Source organism: Neopelma chrysocephalum, unplaced genomic scaffold (assembly GCF_003984885.1).
Source record: "Neopelma chrysocephalum unplaced genomic scaffold, ASM398488v2 Primary Assembly neopelma1_24, whole genome shotgun sequence".
Lineage (NCBI taxonomy): Eukaryota > Metazoa > Chordata > Aves > Passeriformes > Pipridae > Neopelma > Neopelma chrysocephalum.
The window spans coordinates 22,144,822-22,164,113 of NW_020897693.1; the positions used below are offsets into that span (position 1 = coordinate 22,144,822).

Here is a 19,292-nt window from a genome sequence, read left to right on the forward strand (position 1 = left end):
TGACACCCTGAATGGTTTCCCAACGCCGACACTAATCACGTTTTCGGGAGCAGGTCAGCAGTGAAGGAGCTGAAATTCGTGTGAAAAAGTCCCCGGGATGGCCCCGGTGCCTCACACCTGCATGCCCTATTCATCTGCACTGTTTACACATTGTCATCCACAATTAATTCTTTCCAGGGACGCTCCACTGCCTGGCCTCCCGTTGCACAGGGACCCCATTCTGAGCTGTTGTGTCTGTTAAATTGAGCATGGGGTGCTGTGATTAAATTAAGTTTTGTGGCGCTCTCTCTCTCTTCCTCCCTCTCCTTCCCTTTTCTCTCTGTTAATAATGATGCCTGATGGAAGATTGCTGGCACTGGAGTAAAGAGGTAATTACAGGCGCTAAAAGTAGGGAAAGAAAAATTTCTATGTGGAAATGTGAATGGGGACATCTTTTCTAGCTAGCCCTCAGTGCGAGGTGGGAACCGCAGCCCCGTGCAATGTCCAGGGTACAAGGAGGAGAGGAGGACATGGAGGCACACACGAAGATCTCCCACACAGCAAACGGGCAAAATTCGGATCTGTGACAGTCTTTATGCACTGGCCTGAATACAGATTTTCTTCAGCAAGTGACATTCTCACTTTCTACTACAGCCATGTTTGTGCATATATGTAGCATACACCAGCCAGGCCACTCTTCTCCCAAGATACTGTACCCAAACACACCAGGAGAAATTCCCTGGCCTAACGGGCTAGCAAATCTCCTCACGCTGGCACACTTCTGCACTGTTGAGTAAAACATGGAATGAGAATTGCTCACTGGAGGTGAGGAGGAAAACAAGAGAAGAAGACAGGAATTTGACCAGCTTCTGCAAAACCTCAAGGCAGCAGCTTTTTTTTCCAAGTGTTTTACTTGTGCATGAAGTGGACAACGGGTTTTTATTACTCAGATGTCTTCAAAGTCAAAGAGCCATTTTTGTTGAGAACATGCGACTTTCCAAGCAAGTGAAGTTGGGTGGATTTGGCTTTATATCTTTTTTCAACCATTTGCAGGACTCACTACCACAAGCAAGAAGGGCACTACCATGGTAAGAAGGGCAGAGTTCAGACCCTTCCAGCCAACAGCCTGGACTAGAGCTACAGACAAGCTAAAGAACAGCCTCTGTTTTTTCATGTCAGACACACCAAAAAAAAAAAAAAAGACACGAGAATTGCCTGAAGTTCTGAGGCCCCAATATCCAAGACACACATAACACATAACAAAATTAATTGACTACAAGCACAGTCTTTTATGTCTCAGCAAATAGCAGCCTCTCTGATTTTTATCCTGTGCAAGAAAATTGCCCCTGCAAGACAAAAATCTTCATGTTGGCAATTATAGAAACAGCCTCCTTATAAACACCACTGTAAAAAATTGTGGCATGCATGTATGAAATGTGCTGGAAAGCACGTGCTACATCCCCCTCTAGTGCTGAACTACTACAGAATGACAACCTAATCCTGCTCCTGCTTTCTTCAGGTGGAGCAGAGACTTTTCTGCAACAATCCATATTTAAAATCCAGAAACAAACCTCAAGGGTGGCTGCCATATATGAAGGCATCTTTATGGGATGATTGCTCTACAGAAGATGGATTCACAGGAGCTGAGAAGTCCAAGAGTCCTTAAAATGAACAAGGCTTTAATACCTCCTAAATACCAGTGTGCATCCAGAGTAAATCTGTTTTGTTTTGCAAGTCTCCTTATTCATTTTGTGCTTCCTCTTAAAAGCTAGGGAGCTGCATACATCACACCTGATCAACACCCATCCCATTGCATCACAGGTCTTTAGTGCTTCATAACAAGCATTATCTGGGGAAAGCAGCCTCTCCAAGAGCACCAGCTATAGTTATTACCCTCCCAATCATCCTCCATCACAGCAGCCGTGGTCTTGCAGGCCTTACTCAGGTAAGGGGCCTGGCCAAGTCAGGCAGGGAGCACCAGCTTTTATCAGCTGCCTGTATCCTATTGCATCATCCTGTCTCACTTCCTGCACCTGCAGGGACAGTCAGGCCTGACACCGAGGTCATAGCAGCCCTACAGTTCTGCAAAGTACGACAGCTCACAGCAAAGGCATTCCGACTGCAAGTTTCAGTTCTCAAGCACGCATGGCAGTGTGTGTTGCGTGTCACAGGCTCACTCCATGCTTGGTGATGCAGAGCTCTTCAGGTGGTCAGTCTGCATTTACCTTGCATCCCACTGTGGCGTAGTGTCAGCTTGTTAGTAGGAGAGGGAGGAAGCCAGAGAGCAGTCAGGCATCAAGGAAAGTCAGACCCAAAGAAGGTCCTGGGGTGGTTGCAGAGAGCAAAGACAGGCTGGCTTCAGCAGCTTACCTGGGTCAGGATGGGGAGAGACCAGGATTTACAACCAGCATGGGCAGTAAACGTTGCTCTAGCTGGCATCCTCAACTGGACATGGGAACAAGGCTGCACACACAACACCAGCACCATGCTCTTCCTTCCACCCTTCCTCACCCAGACAACAGACCCTGCTTATACGGTCCTTCCAACCTGGTACTACAGGCACAAAGCACACAAACTTTAGCAAAAGCCTCCAAGGCCTCCTAACAAAACCACAGTCACTCAGCAGAGAGGAGCAGCTGAGCCAGGAGGCTCCCTGTACCAACAAGCCATGCTGCACCACCAGCTGCAAGCACTCTCTGCCTCCCCTCTGTATTCAGCCTCAAGGAGAAGTAAGCACAATCCTTCTTTCCGGATGGGTAAAACCTGCCAAAAACCAGCTGAACATAGGTGTTTACAATGGAGGCATTTGAGTAACCTCAGTGGCAGGTGGTGGGAGCAGCCCTGCCTACGAAATGTGAAGCAAAGGCTCATACTTAAATTATTTCCCTGAAGCAGAACTACTAGTACTCTTAGTAATGTAACTATCACAAAACCTGCAAGCTGCCTACTGACTTTTCCTCCCACTGAAATCAATGAGAGTGGAGGATGTTCAGTAAATTATACCACTTGCCCAGTTAATAAACAATTCATAAAATTATGCATGGTTTTGAAGTGCTCTATAAAAATATATTAATCAATCATTAAATAATTAAGATAACTCTCTGTTCTTTTTCTCTGGCACTCCCAAGTTGATGGATGTTCCTATAGCAACAGAGGAGCAGGACTGAGGGCAGGGGGAATGCAGAGCTCAGGAGGCGATGCTAGCACAGGACCTTTGCTCTCCAGCCCTCCAAAAGTCATGCAGGGCAAGCGGAAGGGGGCTGCGAGAGGTGACATGCAGGAAGGAGGCTTTCAATTTTAATGGAGATTCTTACGATGACAGTCTATGCAAATAGGTACATGAAAGAGGAGAGGAAACAGACTGGGGGAAGGGGGAGAGAAATTAACCCTGGTTCAGATTTCAAAGCAAAGCCAGGAATAATTTTTGGACCTAAGAATAGTTGCAATGCACCTTGTTCTCACTGAGTTTGAGCCCTGCATAATTCTTAGACTCGGAGTCTGAAATTACAGCCGGGAGGGGGAGGGAAGCCAGGCTGCACAGTCCAGGAAACGCGGCTGTCCCGGCTGCAGCTTCATCACCTTTATGGTTCTTTTGTGTCACCAAAAGGCACTATTTAACAAAGGAGCTGTCCTTTTGCTTTTGCAGGGCCATTGCAGTTGTTTTGCAAATGAGATTGCTTGATTGCTGAGCAAAATCAGAGATCTTTTGAAGCTGTTGCCCAGGAAAGGGGGAGGGTAAGGGATTCAATTATCCCTCACAGAAAGTCGTAGGACCTGCCTGGTCCTATAGAGAGCTGTTGAGAATGAGCCAAAGCAACTTTTGAATTTACTTTTAGGTAAAACTAATGAGAAATCACAGGAAGACCCTACAGTTACTTCCAGAAAAGAGAGGAGTCTGCCAAATTGCCAAGAGAAACTCCTGTCCCTATTGCAGCCCACTCACCTCTCTCAGGGACAGCCAAGCCAGAGGCTGCCCCGGCCCCAGCCAGCCTCCAAGAGGATGAGTGGGGATCTTTAGCTTGTCGGGAAATCTGCCCAACCAACACTACAGGGCAGCTCTGTCGTTAAGTCCAGGGGGCCAGTCTGCAGACCCCCGGGAGCTTATTGGTGTAGATCGCATCAAAATCTATGCAGGCACTCGCTGGGTGACCTTTTTAATCAGAGCACAGCTTCTGCAACACAAAAAGTGCCTCTGGGAATTCAGGGATGCTGCTGACAAGAAATGGTGTTTTGTGGAGGTGATCTGGAACGGAGCGCTTTGCTTCAACTGCCCCAAAATTTTTCATTTCAATTGAGTTTAGCGTTGAAATGAATTTTCCCGAAAAGGCCTCTCTTCTTTCCTGTGCATGGGGCTTGCGGCTGAGCTGCATTCACTGAGAACAAAATGGACCTGGCCCAAGCTTCATGGGAGCTGGGCAGAGCTCCCAGGGAGCACAGCCCAGAGGAGAGAATGGGACCCAAACCCAAGGAAAGGCGCTGCCTACTTTAATGTTAAGCAGACTCAAAACTAAATGTTTCATGTCAGTTCAACAAATTGAAACAAAACATTCCTACCTCACAAATGTCAAAATGCTTCACTTTGATCCAAAAAATGTCAAAATGGAACATGGAAACATTTCTGAACATGACTGTTTTAATTTCAGGAAACAATTTTTCCTGGTTTTTTGCCACAGTTTGCTCTGTTCTGAAAAACAGAAATTCAAAATTTCACAAAGCTCCACTTAGAGCCATTTATCACAGGAGGGACCAATATTGCATATACACGCATGTGTGTGTGAACACTCTCATACGCATGCACAGCACATCCACTGTGCCTTTCCCCTCTGGCACTTTGGGACTCTCTCCAGGCTGATTTCACCACTCATATAGCTGCTAGGCCTCCAGCCCCATGACCTGAGGATGCCCTTCAGTCTGTAGAAGGGCCTGGGAATACCCAGTACAAGTGTGCTGTCAAGCACAGGCAGTGGATGTCCACAAGATACCCTAAAAACAGGATGTTTAGGGCTGGCACCGCCATCACTACCATCACCACAGGATTTGCACACAATCCAGGTCCCTTTAGGTTCCTCCTATTCTCAACTAGGGCAGACACAGACTTTGGTCTGACTTGTTTCAGACTTCATAGTTTGGTGATGATGTGACTAACGAGAAACTGGTTTGAATAATCTCCCTGTTTGAGAAGCAATGTTAAAACCAGCACTTACTTAGAGAAAAGAGGGAAGGGTTTAGAAATTTCACAACTTTCATATCATTTGACCAGTAATGTTAATCTATATTCTGATGATCCTGTCCACTGAGCGTGGTTAAAAACACGCTGATATGGAGAAAGGTGACATGCTCCTAATCATGTACTGCATGCCCAAGGTGGATCCACGTGTGTATTTTTGCTTCAGTAGATGAGATCCTAATGCTGCATCCAGTAACAGTTTGATGACTTTGTATGGACAGTTCTTTCAGTGTTCTTGCTATGCAGCTGAAGGCTACAAACATGGCTGGCTGTGTCACTGGCCCCTTGGAGAGAGTGCTCCCATTTTCTGTGCCAAGAAGCAGCTAAACCAGGGAATAAAGTCTTCCCCTGTGCTCCTCCCATGCCTACCAAAGCTTTCTGGCTGTTCTGTTTACCCATTTGCTTAGGATAACCCTCTTCTTTCAAAAAGCTAAAAGACATCCTAGAACATCTTTGTACATTTATTTTTCACAGTCTTTCAGTGTTGATTTCGTCTCCACCACGTGCTTCCAAACAGGGTCCCTTGGTGCCAGGTCCTGTCTTGTTTCTACAGGTGAAATGTCCTCATAGGGGTACACTATAGCTCTCTTGCACAGTGGGATAGCTGACATGAAAAGATTAGCCACATAAACCTTAGTCCTTCAAACCAAACTGGCCAGGAATGGGGCTTCACACTCCTCTCCTGCCAGACTCTCAGCATCTCCTGCCTAGGTTTCCCTGCTACAGGTCAGTCTTTCCCTGGTGCCTCCATATTGGGGAACTTTTCTGTATCTTGGTCTCTTCCTTATTGGGCAAAAAGATCTTCTTTTAAATATTTCCCCACCAGCATTTCTGCAAAAGCACCTCTCATCATCCCTGGACACACAATGTTGTACCAGGAAATATATTTGTTATTTTGTATAAATAACCAATAATAATTCATTCTGCTAATTCTCTGATTCTCTCCAAATCTTCCAAACTCATTCACCCTCTAAGCATGTAAAAATAAACTGCAGGAACAATTCCTATTGCATCTACAGCTAAACACTCTCTTGGGTTCCACTGTTGCCAAACAGTACCCTTCAGACTCATTCCCTGTGGGTTGGCTGTACCTCAGGGCTTGCAGGCTCTCTGAGGCTTGGATCTGATGCAAAATCAGTCTTCTTGCCGAGACCTTGCAGTTTCTTTGCAAGGCTTTTGCAAAAACCTAAAAGAACATCCAGAAGACCTTATCCATCACTGGGCTGTCCTGGGCTGAGAGAGAAGAGTGGATCTGAGATAGGCTGTCTTCCAGGTGATGATTGTTGCCACCTCCTAGAAACAGCTTGCAGCAGCCTTGCCAATTGCTGGGTTTCATCCCTAAATATAGGAAGGCTTTAGGCTTTAAAATGTGATGCAGATGAGTAAGAGATCTTCCTTTTAGGGATAAAAGTGTAGTGACACTTCATGGAAGCAGTATATCACCTTTGAGAACCAAGGCATGCATTGTTTTAAAAACAGAAGATAATAAGATAAAATAAAGAATAACCACAGGAACAGAGAAAATTGGTGTGTAGGTTATGTTCCAAAAGCCTCCCCAGTGAAGCTTCAGAAGTGCTCTGTTGCCATCAATCCCTTTGAAGATTATTTCAAGGCTGTACTAATATATGGATCTTGAGTGCAGCTGTTACCATGGGCACATATCTAATCAAAGGGGCCTAATTATGTATATTACCCAATTTGACACTTAAGGAGCACTTCAATGATGATTCTTCTGCTTGTCTGACAAATAAGATGATTATTCAGTAAGCTGCATATATTTTAATATTGAATTTTTGTTCTTTCATAAGTAACTGTCTAGCTAACCAAAAGTGCTTTTTACTTGCAAAGTCATAGCCAATATTAGTAACCAGATTCAATTAATTATGTTTAATAAGCTAATAAATTATGTGACTGTGCTATGCTCAGTCACCTTTAGAAAACATTTCATCATTAGTCAACAAAAAATGAAATGTTCTCTTTTTTTCAAGGATGACAGCACTTTAAAAACTTCAGTTTAACATTATAAATTAAATGTAATTGGCTTTAAAAATAGATTTTAAAATTGATGCTTTTCTTTAGCTTTAAGACTGAAAACAGATTCTTTACGTATGTCTCGGATTTATGGGAGAAGCAAGGAATTTTTCAGGAACATGTCAGAAATAAGTTGGTGGTGCTCATTCTTAGGGCCTCACTATATTAAAAATCTACAGAAGACTGCTGCTTCTCCCACCCTGCTACAATGCTCCCCAGCACAAGCAGAAAGCAAGGTTTTTCCTGTGACACTTAAAGAATGAAGGAGACTGCCAGCAGAAGGACAGTGGGATGGGTAGTGACGAAGGTTGCAGAGCTGAGCTATGCTTTAAATCACCTGTGACAATGAGCTGGGAGACAAGACAGGAGCCTGACAGACTTGGGTCAAGGTCTCAAGGAGATGAGCAATCCTACCTGTGCATAAACAATGTGCTTTTCTTCGCTGTCTTTCTGCCAGCTTTACTCATCTGTTTTTCTCGTAAGTATATTCAGGAAAAGGACTGAGAAAGGCCCCTCTGGAATTGTTGTTTTACCTTCCATCCCCATCACATCCACACAGCTGCCAGAAGGACACATGGTTGGGAGAACCTGCCAGTTTGAGCAGCCTTTTCCTTCCTCTCATCCATGCACTGAAAGGATAATGTGAGAAGAAAGAGACCTTGTAAGTCATCAGGTGACCAGAAGCACATCACCTTCTGTGCTTTTCTTCCCATGACAAGGATTCCTCAAGTCTGCAAGAGAGGAATATGCGAAGCATGGAGTTGGGTGCAGGAATGAAGCAAACTCTTGAGCTGCAGGGGAACTGGTGTAACAGAACAGGAAAACACCCAAACTGTGAGGTGTCTAGTAAAGACTAGCAATAAAAAAGTGTCTTTACCAGAGTCAGTGATGAGTAGGTAGGACCAAGGCAAGAGGACTGAGGAATTACTCGACAGGATGAACCACGTGATGTCCAGATGAGACATCACTGACACCAGCACAAGTCGTGGCCTGTTGGCTTTGGCAAAATTCTTTTGGAAACTCATTGGCAAAAACAGCTGCTGATCAGGGGAAAGACAAGAACCTTCTTTTCCAGTCCCAGTGTGAACATGTGAAAGACTCCCAAGTCAGCACCAGTTGCCCACTGTCATCAGCATGAGTACCCTGCCCCAGCCACCAAAGAGGTGGGTCTGCAAGGGCACAACTTAGCTGGTGCTGTGTTGAGTGGTCCTGCCCCAGCTGGTCAACTAAAAAGTGAGTGAGCCGGTACGACTGGAGTTTGTATGGCTGTCAGTGTAACACACAGATGCCCTTTATGTAAAATTGAAGCATTAATAATAAACCACATAATAGTAATTGGAATACAGGTATCCTAGTAAAATATGGGAGTGTATCATTCAATATTCCCCATATTGGTTGTCGTCTGATTCAGCCAGCCGTCTCTGTGCAAATCAATCATGAAGTTCCCAGCCTCAGTCACTCTGTGATACCAGGCCTCCTCTCCCTCCCCTAGCACCTCACATCATTAAAAGTAATTAAACTCTTGTCCTGTGTCCAGGTGTCACAAGACACCCGTTCAGTCTCACCCTTAACTACAAACTTGGATGTGCTGAAGTAGCAGCACTGCAGATGCTGCCTCTGGGGCTCAGCCTGCTCCCAACAAAGCACTAGGCAAGCTGCTGGCAGGGCACCCCCACCTCAGCTTGGCTTCCCAGGGCACAGTAGGGAGCTGCAAATGAATCAGCAGTGCCCCACTGCAGGTCAACACACCCAGCTATCTGTGTTTTCCCTTGTTTGTCAATTTCCATCAGCCTTCATTTTCCTCTAAATCTCTTTGGGGTACCAATTAATCCAGAGGGTTTTCATTTACTCTGGCTGTCCAAATCAGCAACACACGAATACCCCCCACAATCACTGCCAACAGCTCGTAATACATTTTAACTGCTCCTTGGCCTTTGATGTGTAAGCCTTCTGGGCAACATTATCATTACCCTTTATTTACCTCTGTATGTGAATGCAGCACTGCACAGCCACTTGCACATGCTAAGTGTGACTACAGTTTGCTTGTGTCTGAAGTAAAGCACATTGGCCTAAGAACCATGCAAGAATTTTGCCCTCTTTGCTAGCAAAACCCTGAACCAGCCAAAATAAACACCATATATAATACCCCAGGCTATGGAGAGCTCATTTTCAAAGTGGATGAGCAAATACAGGTAGGAACAGGACAAACCAAAAGAGTTGTTTACCTAGGGAGAAGACTCAGTGGGAGAAAGGAGACCTGGTTGAGTCTGGAAGCATGGACACCATGTCAGGGTAAGCAGATAGTGTGCCTTGCACACATGCACATGCTGGAAGTAAGAACACTGTTCTAGCTGAAACATTGGATACAGGCAAACTCATGAAAATGTAATGGGCAAATTTTAGTGAGCCAGGGTGATTTCAGTTCCAGGCCTTCTTTGCAACTTTGGAGACATTTATGGTTTTGAGGGCTCTCGTAATTGAAATAGTTACAATTGCATTTCTCAGGGAACATGAATATGCATGGATGGCATTCAGGCTGACGGTTTGGAAGGGCGCTCAGCCCAGCTAGGAAAATGTGAAAACACTCAGAGCCCTGCAGGATTAGTTGAACATGGCACAGGTTAGCTAAAGATGGTTTCAGAGGATCCACACAATCCACAAGTGCTTACAATAGGGGGGTGGAGAAACAAACTCCCTGTAATAAGTATTTTTGTGGGAAATGATGGGTATACAATCTTAATATGGGTGTGCCATATTAACACACAGAGTCACCAAGCCCAGACAATGAAGGAGGAGATCCTGGGTAGTGAGGGAGGAGATTTGGACTTTGCCCAGCCAGGCTGTAGCCTCTGAAGTTTTCTACTGGTCCTGCTATCTCCTCTGACCAAAAGTGATAAACGACTCCCCCCATCTCCATGGTCATCCTCCAGCTGTGAAACAAAGCTCTGCTCACTCTTGCCCTCCTCTACCCGGAGGGCTGATATTTCACTTTTTATAAATTCGAATCTTTGATTGAGCAGGCCAAAGCATAATTTCCCTATTGCAGGCATCATTCTGCAAAGGATGCAATGGGCTGTGCCCTGGTAGCACAGAGTTTGGTGTAGCAACCATGGCCAGTTTCCAGATGCTCCAGTTCTGCAAGGGACTTGTGCTGGAGTAAGCTAGGACTACCCCATAAAACTGCGAGGAAGGCAGAAAAAGGGGCTGCTTGCAGCATGTTGCTGCAACTGTCCCTAAAATAGGAATGAGCCCTTCCCCACTCACCCTGAAAGCATGTGGGGATAAATAGACCACAAAGTGGAGCTATTAAAACAGGTCAAGGGGAGGCTTGGTTTCAAGCAGGACGTGGGACACCAAACAATAGCTGCCATTTTGAAGCAGCTAGAGCCCAGAGTGCTCTTGACAATGTGGTGGAAAACACTGTCTCAGTGTACGACCCTTGCTTGCGAAATAAATAGGCCCCTGAGAATTCACTGTGCAATGGCTGCTGACGTGCAAATTCAGAGCTGAAAAACATCAACTGTACTTTCTAAAAATATGAAAGAGCAGTGCCCAGGGGAGGGCAGCTTGGGAAGGAAGAAGCAGAGGGAAGAGCCCAACGGTGTTCCTGCATCTCTGCAGGATTTCTGGGAAGGTGCCATGCCTTTCCATGCCCTGCAAAGAGCAGGGTCACACTGGGGGCCCTGCTCGCAGCAGTCACCACACCATGCAAACAAGCACTTGAAGGAAAGAGCCCCTTCCCTTTGTGAGCCTTCAGGGAAGATTACATCCCTACAGCAAGCTTTGCCCACTGGAGACAATCCTCCAAGACAAGCTGTTGGCTTGCAAAGGAGGAGCCACGCACTTGGCTGCAACTGAGAGGGGGACAAGAGGTGCTGCTGTCCCAGGTGATCTCCCCAGGACCCTCCTCACCAGGAGAGCAGGCTTTAAGACCTTGAAGAGTCTTTGCTGCCCAGCAGGTCTGAACCACATGGCCAGATGCACCCATGCAGGGCAGCCTCTGCGATGATCCTGACCGCTGCCACCATCTCTGTCTGCCCTTCCAAGCCCCCAGAGATGGAGAGGGCTCCTCAGCTGCAGGACAGGCCAGCCAAGAAAAAGGTGCAGAAACAGTTAAAGTAGCTGGTAAAACAGGGCAGAGAAAAGCATCCTTTCCAGCACTGCCAACCCCACATACTCAAAAATTATGCATCAAGATCCAGAGAATCACAGTTTTAAAATTGCAAGGGTTTTTGTTCTGTTTTTTGAAAGAAAATTATAAATGTTTGAGCTTTTCCTAATTGCAGTCTGGTTTCCTGAAGTTTATGATCACGTTTTCAAACTTTTCTGCAAATCCCTGAGGGCTATGAACTTCTTCTTTTTTTTTTTTTAATAAAATAAAATTGAGGAGCTCACCTAATGCCCATAGCTTTGGGGCAAACAGCAAAGATCAAAAGACACACTAAAATGAGGACTATAAGAAACACTGGAGATCTCAGGAATGAACACCCTCCAGTATACATCTCATCATTTTCCCCCAGTGTTCCACAGAAACACTTTTAGAAGATATTTTGCTGTTTTAACAAACATCACATTGCTTAAGTACTTTATTTGCCAGCATGAAGAGCAGGTCTTCAGTGGCATTTTGCTTCCAAGAATAATGCTGTTTGCAGCCAAGGCCTGCAGGAAAGTTAAAACTGAGGCTGCTGTCTCTGGCTAAGGGGACCAGAGAAGCACACAGTTTCCAGGAACAGGTTGTGTGCTCAAGGTTGCTGCTGTTCACAGAGCAGGGAAGGTTGTGAAACGTTATCCAGGGTCAAACCCAGACCTGACTTTCCATCTTTACCCTGATCCATACAGAAATATATTGCCCAAAAGGCATCAGCTTACTTTCTTTGTCTCCAAACTGCCATGTCTTACAGGGAGACCTGTGTTACAGGGCAGACAGGCTGTGGGAAATACATCAGCCAGTAAAGAGCTCAGTGATCCTGCAAGATTAAAGGCTGATCTGAGTGCAAACTTGCTATCGTGCCTCTTGAAAGGATTTGGCATGTAACAGCCTGATTATCGATTGCCGTCCTTAAGAGAATGTGATCATCTCTTTGCACTGATCCTGTTAGCTTTATTTACGGCAACATGTGCTGAAACATCCTCTTGTAGAGATAATGGCCTCCTTTGGTTGCTGTCAGAATGAACAAATGGAAACAAAAACATGCTGCTAATAATTATGTCCTACTCTAATTAAAACAAGACAAAAACACTGCACTGCTGGGTTTGGTTTGCCATGGCCTGGGTGCTTGGACAAGCCCCGGGCACGAGGGCTGACCACAGGAATGCCAATAACCAAAACACAGCAGTGCCTAATATATCAGTGGAACTCAAAACCACGAGGTTTCCACCAGCCCAGAAACTCAGCAAAACATTCATGAAGACAAGGAACATGTTTGGTACCCAAACTGGGATCCAGCTACATGGAGGCTGCTCCTCTAGGCAGAGCTCAGCCCACATGAGCTTAAGAAGCTGCCAAAGGTGATGGCAGATGGGTAAAGCACACAAATTATCAAAGGTTTTTTAACAGTCCTCTTGAACTTTTCATGGCACACCTGCAGCATCCAGAAAGGCCAATAGCTCAGTTCAGGCAGAAGGCAACAGCTTTAGCAGGATGGTTGAAGAGAGGCAGAAATTGGCTTGCCTGTGTCCCACAACAGGACATTAAGCAAGAAAATAGGTCTAGCTCCCTTCTCCTCTAAGTGAACACCATAAGCTCTGCACATGCTGCCTCTTCAGTCTGAAGAGGGTCCAGCCACAACAGGTGCAAATTGAAGAAAAAGGAACAAAAGGAACAAAATAAGTGGGGAAGAAAAAAGAACAAATGCCTCCACAAATCCAAATTATAAAGCAGTGGCACAGCCACTGAGCACTGACAGAGCTTGCCCTGTAAACAAAAGTATCCAAGTACTGCTGTACACATAAATATTTATTTAGGATTACTCCACTGATGGATTGTTAATAACAAGAGCTTGGCCAATACTCCAGGATTACCCAGGGATGACCAGACTTCAAACATGCCTTGGGATATGGTTTCAAGAGCCCCACCTCAGCTATGGTGCTGACTTGTGAATTCCTGCTGTCCCCTATGCCCTCAGGCTGGCACACTTGGGACGCCCCAGTGGCCTATGGGAGTCAGGCTTTCACACCAGCCTTTCTGTGGATGCCGAAAAGAGAAGCAGGCTTAAAAGAAAACTGTAGCAAGAACATGCTATGCTTATCACTTATTAAGGTCAAATTGCTTCCCCACTGCTTTTCCCACAAAGGAGATGGCTATAGAGCAGGACCAAGATCTAGACTGATCCCAGTCATCCCCTCAATTGCTTTTTTGGTCCTCATGAAAAAGCGCAATGTGGCTGCAGCCACTTCTGTCTCTTAGGGAGCTCTTTGCTGCTAAGCAAACTAACATGTCCTCTTCTTGAAACTCTTAACATCCATGGGAGAGAGAGAAATCTGACCTTCTAATACACACAATCTACAGCTTCCATGTAAAGTCCATGAGTAAGCACAAGTGTAAGAAAGAAGAGAGACAAAGGCACCAAAGGCACTTTGAGGCACCAAAGTCAGTGATATAAGGATGTTGAAGGAGCAGACAAGGACTAGGCAAAGCCACGGGCTCCACAGTGGCAACACAGTGGCTAATAATACTGCTTATTAGCCCTGTAACTCCAAAAGGTCAGCTTGGTCCTACAAGGTCAGGCATGCATTTAAACGTAGATCTGTTTTGGACTGGATTACTTAAATTATTTCTTCTTTCTGTTCTCCAAAAAAGATGTTTTTCCTCCTCATGCTTTTTAGAAGTCTTTCACACAGCCACCTGGGGACTCATTTTTAAGATTAACCGCAGTGGTAGTTTCAAGGCTTTCTCCTGGACATGGAAATTTCTCTCACTTATAAAGGCAATTTGGCTGCCCTTCATATGGGAGCTTGGGGAGCAGCAGGAGGGGAAAAACTGGGTGATGAGTTTACATTGTCATAGACCTCCTGGCTCTCCCTGGGGGTTTACATAAGGGTCTTGGACTCTTTCACTAATCCTTGGTGATTCCTGATCACCTTATTTCTTACTTTCCACTTCCCTAACCTTTAATAAATCTTCCTACTCATTATGTAGGAAGGAGGGCTAGTTGATGTCACTAACAGAACAGTTTAAAGCTACGACATCAGAACTTGAGCACAATCTACCCAATGAAATTTTTTAAAGTATAAGTTTTGATATAAACAAAGCACATTCACCTCAGTTGAAGGTGCAATTGCCCTTTGTAGATGTACAGCATCCACAGCTGGAAGCTAGGCAAGGGACTGGGCAACCTTCTGCTGCCCAGATCAGCTCTCCCAAGCTCATGTCAAAGAGTCTTCTCATATGACCCAGAGAAAACACATCATTCTCTGTATAGTTATCACCCCACAAAGGTCAAAAGAACAGTAGACGAGGTTCATTTCTCCCATGAAGCTAAGAGCAACAATTAGGGCTATACAGATTGGAGACAGGCTTAAGGAATGCCCTGCTGTCCTGCTGACAGCATTTTATCAAAGTTGCAAGAAAACTTAAGCTGTCAAATTTTTCTGAAGCTGTCTTTGACATTTGGTCCCTTAGGAAATGAAACAGTCAAGATTAACTAGACCCACTAAATACATAGTTAACAAGTAACTACATTAGACAATAAACAATATCTCTTTTCCTACAGACAAAAATAAGCATCACAGACATGAACACACTTCCTTCTATAGAATTTCCTCTCAAAAAATCTGCCTTTAAGGTGATTCTACTCCAGCACCATGCTGACACCCCTCCTGTGGGCAGAGGCAGCAAAAACAGAGACACCCTCTGTATCTGGGAACATGGGGTGCCCCCAGTGCTCCCCCCAACACATCAGCAGAAGGGTTTCTGCCCCAGACCCGCAGCCTGCTTCCCACCAAGGGAAAACAGAGTCTTTCCCATGTAACACCGCATTGCCTGCTGCTACAGACTCCTTAGGGAAACAGAGAATGTACCACAGCAGCCAGAAATCCATGGCAACCTGTGTTTGCCTACCATAAAAATCACCCTTCTCCAGAAGCGGAGCTCTCTGTCTGGAGCAAATCCCTTAGGGTAGTAACACCACTGAAAGGATAGGGCAGGACACTTCCCTCCCACCAGGCCCTTTGGCAGTTTCCAGTGCTGGTGGAAAGCCTTGCTCTAGAAATTCGGAGGAAGATTCAGTGCACTGATATAATAGAAATGTTCGTCTAAATGGCTAAAGTACCTCACGCTCTCAGGAGCAGCATTTCTTTCTCCAGAGCTTCCCACACTGCTTGAGGTATAAACAATGCCCACCTGGCCAGCAAACTCAAATTTAAAACACCCTCCCTGAGACAGAGAAGAGGCATCAGAGTAAGCTTCTTTTTCACTGCTGACCAAATGGAGCATGCTCTAGCGGACACTACTGAGTCCACTCTGGGTCTCTGGCTGGGATGAAGCCATCAGTAAAATTACACAAGGTGCAGCATCTCCACTCTGACTGTTTAAAATAAATGTCACTAAACCAAACAGATGTTGGCATTGTGTCCCAGCAGGTACTAATTTAGCCCACACAGAGTGCTCTTACATCATTTGTTCTGGGCACAGCTTAATTGCTAAATTAATTACTTTCCTATGAAACAAAATTGTACAAGAGGTAATCATGTGATTTTTAAGCTTGATGGATGCTAAGTGGGATTTGAATAAATAAAACCAACTTTGATTGCTGAGAGTAGCACCACCAGGGTAGGGAGCCAGCAAATGCCTAGCAGTGGGGAACAGGGCACGGCTGCCACCAGGAAGGCAGAGATGCAAGGTCCCAGCCACCCTGGCATTGGGTGCCGGATGGGGCCACCATCTGTGCCAGAATGCTGCAGCAGACACAGCTGGGCAATGAACTGCAGGTCACACTGCTGCCCATTCCCAGCACTTCCCAGTGGCTGCAGAAAGTCTCCAGGGTATGCTCCCTGTATCATGACAGGGCCTTCAGCCTTGCTGCAGGGAGCCCTGCAGGACCATCCAGAGCTGAGGGAGCCTCTCCAGGCCCCTCCATATGTGTCCCTTCCTTGTGACATGCCGGATAGTCCCCGCCATCGTGGAGTTGGTGTGGCAACACACTAGCACCCAGCATGGGGATGAGGAGAGAGGGGAGTGTGGCCATCACTGTGTCATCAGGCTACAGCTGACCTCGGCCAGTGATGCACAGCAGCTTCTGCCCAGAGTGATCCATGCCAGGTGGTGAATGGTTTGCATCTCAAGACCAGCCCATTCAACTTCTTTTCATTTCTGACCCTATTGCAGGGGGCTCAGACACAAGCAGTGCTAACCACCACTCCGAACACAGAACTTTTCCTGTGACAGGACAGAACAGACCTAGATTTTAATTGGAAAACTTCCCATCTAAATGGGACTCATCCTCAGGTGATGACAGAAGTGAAAAAATATGGAGAGTACGAAAACTGTGGTGTGAGGGAGCCACAGCTGGAAGAAGTCATGACAAATCATGATTGCCTCTGAAGATGCTCCTTGTTCCATTCCCTGACAGCCTCTCCAGCATAATGCCCACATGTGGGCAGGGCTGTGGTGGGCAAAACCTCAAAAACACACAGAAATGAGCAAATTGATTAGCTATGCACGGAACTCTACAGTTCTCGTTGTTTTCTCAAACCTTACCTGAGCAAAATATGGACACAAGATGTTGAAGTCATGTTTGGTATTGTGGGCCAACAGAACATGAAATCTGGCATAAATCAAGCACCACTGCTCCTGTCAGGCACAGCTAATGGAACAGAGCGTTTGGTCAACTACAGGACTGAGCTCAAGTTATATTAAGTTCTGTAAAAACACAGAAGAGACAATGATCGCAGCTGCAAACTAGAAAACTGGGCTTCAGCTTGTCACCACTGAAAGAAGCACATAAGCCATTTTCTATTTATCAGATGAATTTATAAAGCTGCATTATGAAAGCATGAACCACTAACTCCTTTTAAAAAAGAAAGTCCACAACACAGCTCATTTTGAGCTCCAACAGGAGGTCTGCAAACTTGTATACGTTTTCTTATTCATTTTTTAAATGCCTCCTTTAATGCCTCCAGTTTGTTAAGTGTCCCGTGATGCCTGTTGTATTAGGCCATGTGTCTGAATTTGGGACTATCTGACTTCATAAAGGCGATCTAGGGAATCTGCGGTGAGACTGTTTTATGAGGTCTGTTCCCCGCGGGGAGCGCCGGGGCGCTGGGCATGCGGCCGCTGCCCTCCAGCGGCGGGAGCCAGGCAGGACTCTCAGCGCAGCTCCGCGGCTCCACGCAGAGGCAGAGCCCTTGCGCCGGGGGCTGGCTGCTGGAGCACATATGAGTTGGGAGAGAAAAAGCGGAGAACATCTGAAGAACAGCTCGAAGCTTACCTTTTAGGAACTGGGACCTTCCAGGAAGCGGCTGAAGGAAGGAAAAGGCATGCTTTGCCTAGGGATGAAACAGGCAGCTTCTCCGAGGCCAAAGCCTCCTCTGAACAGAGGTAGGTACGTGGCTACCAGGTCAGCAGCAGCCCTGGCAGGCTACCAGCAGTATGCTCACACAACACCCAGCCCCACTGCATGGGAGCATGCTCCTTTCTCCAGCCATGCCCTGCAGCCATCCTACCTCCCGCAACCCACCAAAGGGAGCAGCAGCTTTAGAGCCAAGATCCAGTTCTCTTGGCCACACCTGAATGCAAACTCCCAGCTCCAATGCCTGTGTGAAACAACTGGATATCCCAGGATGAGCCAGGGTGAAACAATGATCCTAATTTATTCTGCTTCCCTTGACCAGTTTCTCCCTTGCTCCCATGGTACTTCCTCCATTAACTACTGGGAAGCAGCAGGAATGCTTGAACAATAAACAACTAGCAGGTGTTTTTTTAACTATTAGGGTAGTTGAAATATTCTTCTACAGCCCTGCAAAGACAAAGGGTGAGAGCATTAGAACACTGTCATTTTTAAAAACCTGAGCTGCACTGAGGAAGGGGCTCCGGGTGCTGCTGAGGCAGTGACACTTAGTTGCTTGTCTTGACCCTTTCCTCGCCTCTTACAAAACTGGGTGCACAGCTAAAAGGCAAATGCAGTGAAAAACAAACATTTCCTTAGGAAGGCTGGGGATTTGCAGGAAAAAAAACCCTGAAGGGAGGAGTAGAAAGAGATAAGGAATTACTGTGGGCTTCACTCACACATTTTCTCTTAATTCTTACGGATCTTGCTCATGTGCTACTTTGGCAGCCCTTGCTTGTGTCTAGAAATCTTGCAGATGCCCAAGGAAAAATGAAACACATACAGTGCTGTAGGCCACCTCCTCCTGCTTGCTCAGCCAGGGCCCAGCAATTAGGTCAGGCAGTTGTCAGTGACACAGAAGTCTCAAGGCAAAACCTGTGATTTATGGGGAAGGGCCTTGTCTCCAAGCATGGAGGTGTGGTACTCACAAAGATGCAGGAGAAGCCTTGGGCATGGATGTGCAGAGCCACTGGGAGCTGCAGGCACTGCTCCTCTCCACCTGATGAGGGATGCCTCTCCTGGGCTCCTGAGCTTTTGTTGGGGCTTTTCTAGCCTGGCTGCCAGCCTGGAAAACAAAGTTCCCAACCAAAGCAAGAGCGAGTGAGGAGGAACAGGGAGACCAGCTCCAACATTCCTTCCTGCTGCCAGCAGCATTTCCAGAGCAATAGGGCTGGAGAAGCTGAGCCTACTGAGCTCCCAGATGAATAGGAGCAATGGACATGCTACTGAAGCATTATAATGCCCTTCAACAAAGGGATCAGAACTCAGCCTTAGGGCAGCAAACCTCCCTGATTAAAATCCCTTCCCCAGTACTGTAACACAACTATCCTATAACAACTTCCCTATCTATGAGGCTCTTACAAACCCAGGCTTTATATTCTGCAAGCAGAGGACAGGATTCTACCAAAGGGGAAACATTTTCTTGATGCAGAAGGACTGAAGAGTGCTATTACTCACCAGCTTCATCCAGGAAGGGATGGAGTAGCAGGTGATTTGACAGAAGCCTCGTA

General features: G+C 46.1%; 1 long non-coding RNA gene across 2 annotated transcripts; it reads right to left on the reverse strand.

Annotated features, from left to right (window-relative positions):
- Positions 1–5,651: 5,651 nt before the first annotated feature.
- On the reverse strand, positions 5,652–18,774 carry LOC113980623. 2 transcript variants are annotated; one of them, XR_003538179.1, is made up of 5 exons: positions 18,711–18,774; positions 16,935–17,096; positions 14,498–14,616; positions 7,771–7,968; positions 5,652–6,439 (listed from the first exon to the last, which is right to left on the reverse strand). It is a non-coding gene; the product is annotated as an uncharacterized LOC113980623 (long non-coding RNA). The 2 variants fall into 2 exon arrangements; XR_003538178.1 differs by lacking the exon at positions 18,711–18,774 and adding an exon at positions 17,665–17,742.
- Positions 18,775–19,292: the final 518 nt, after the last annotated feature.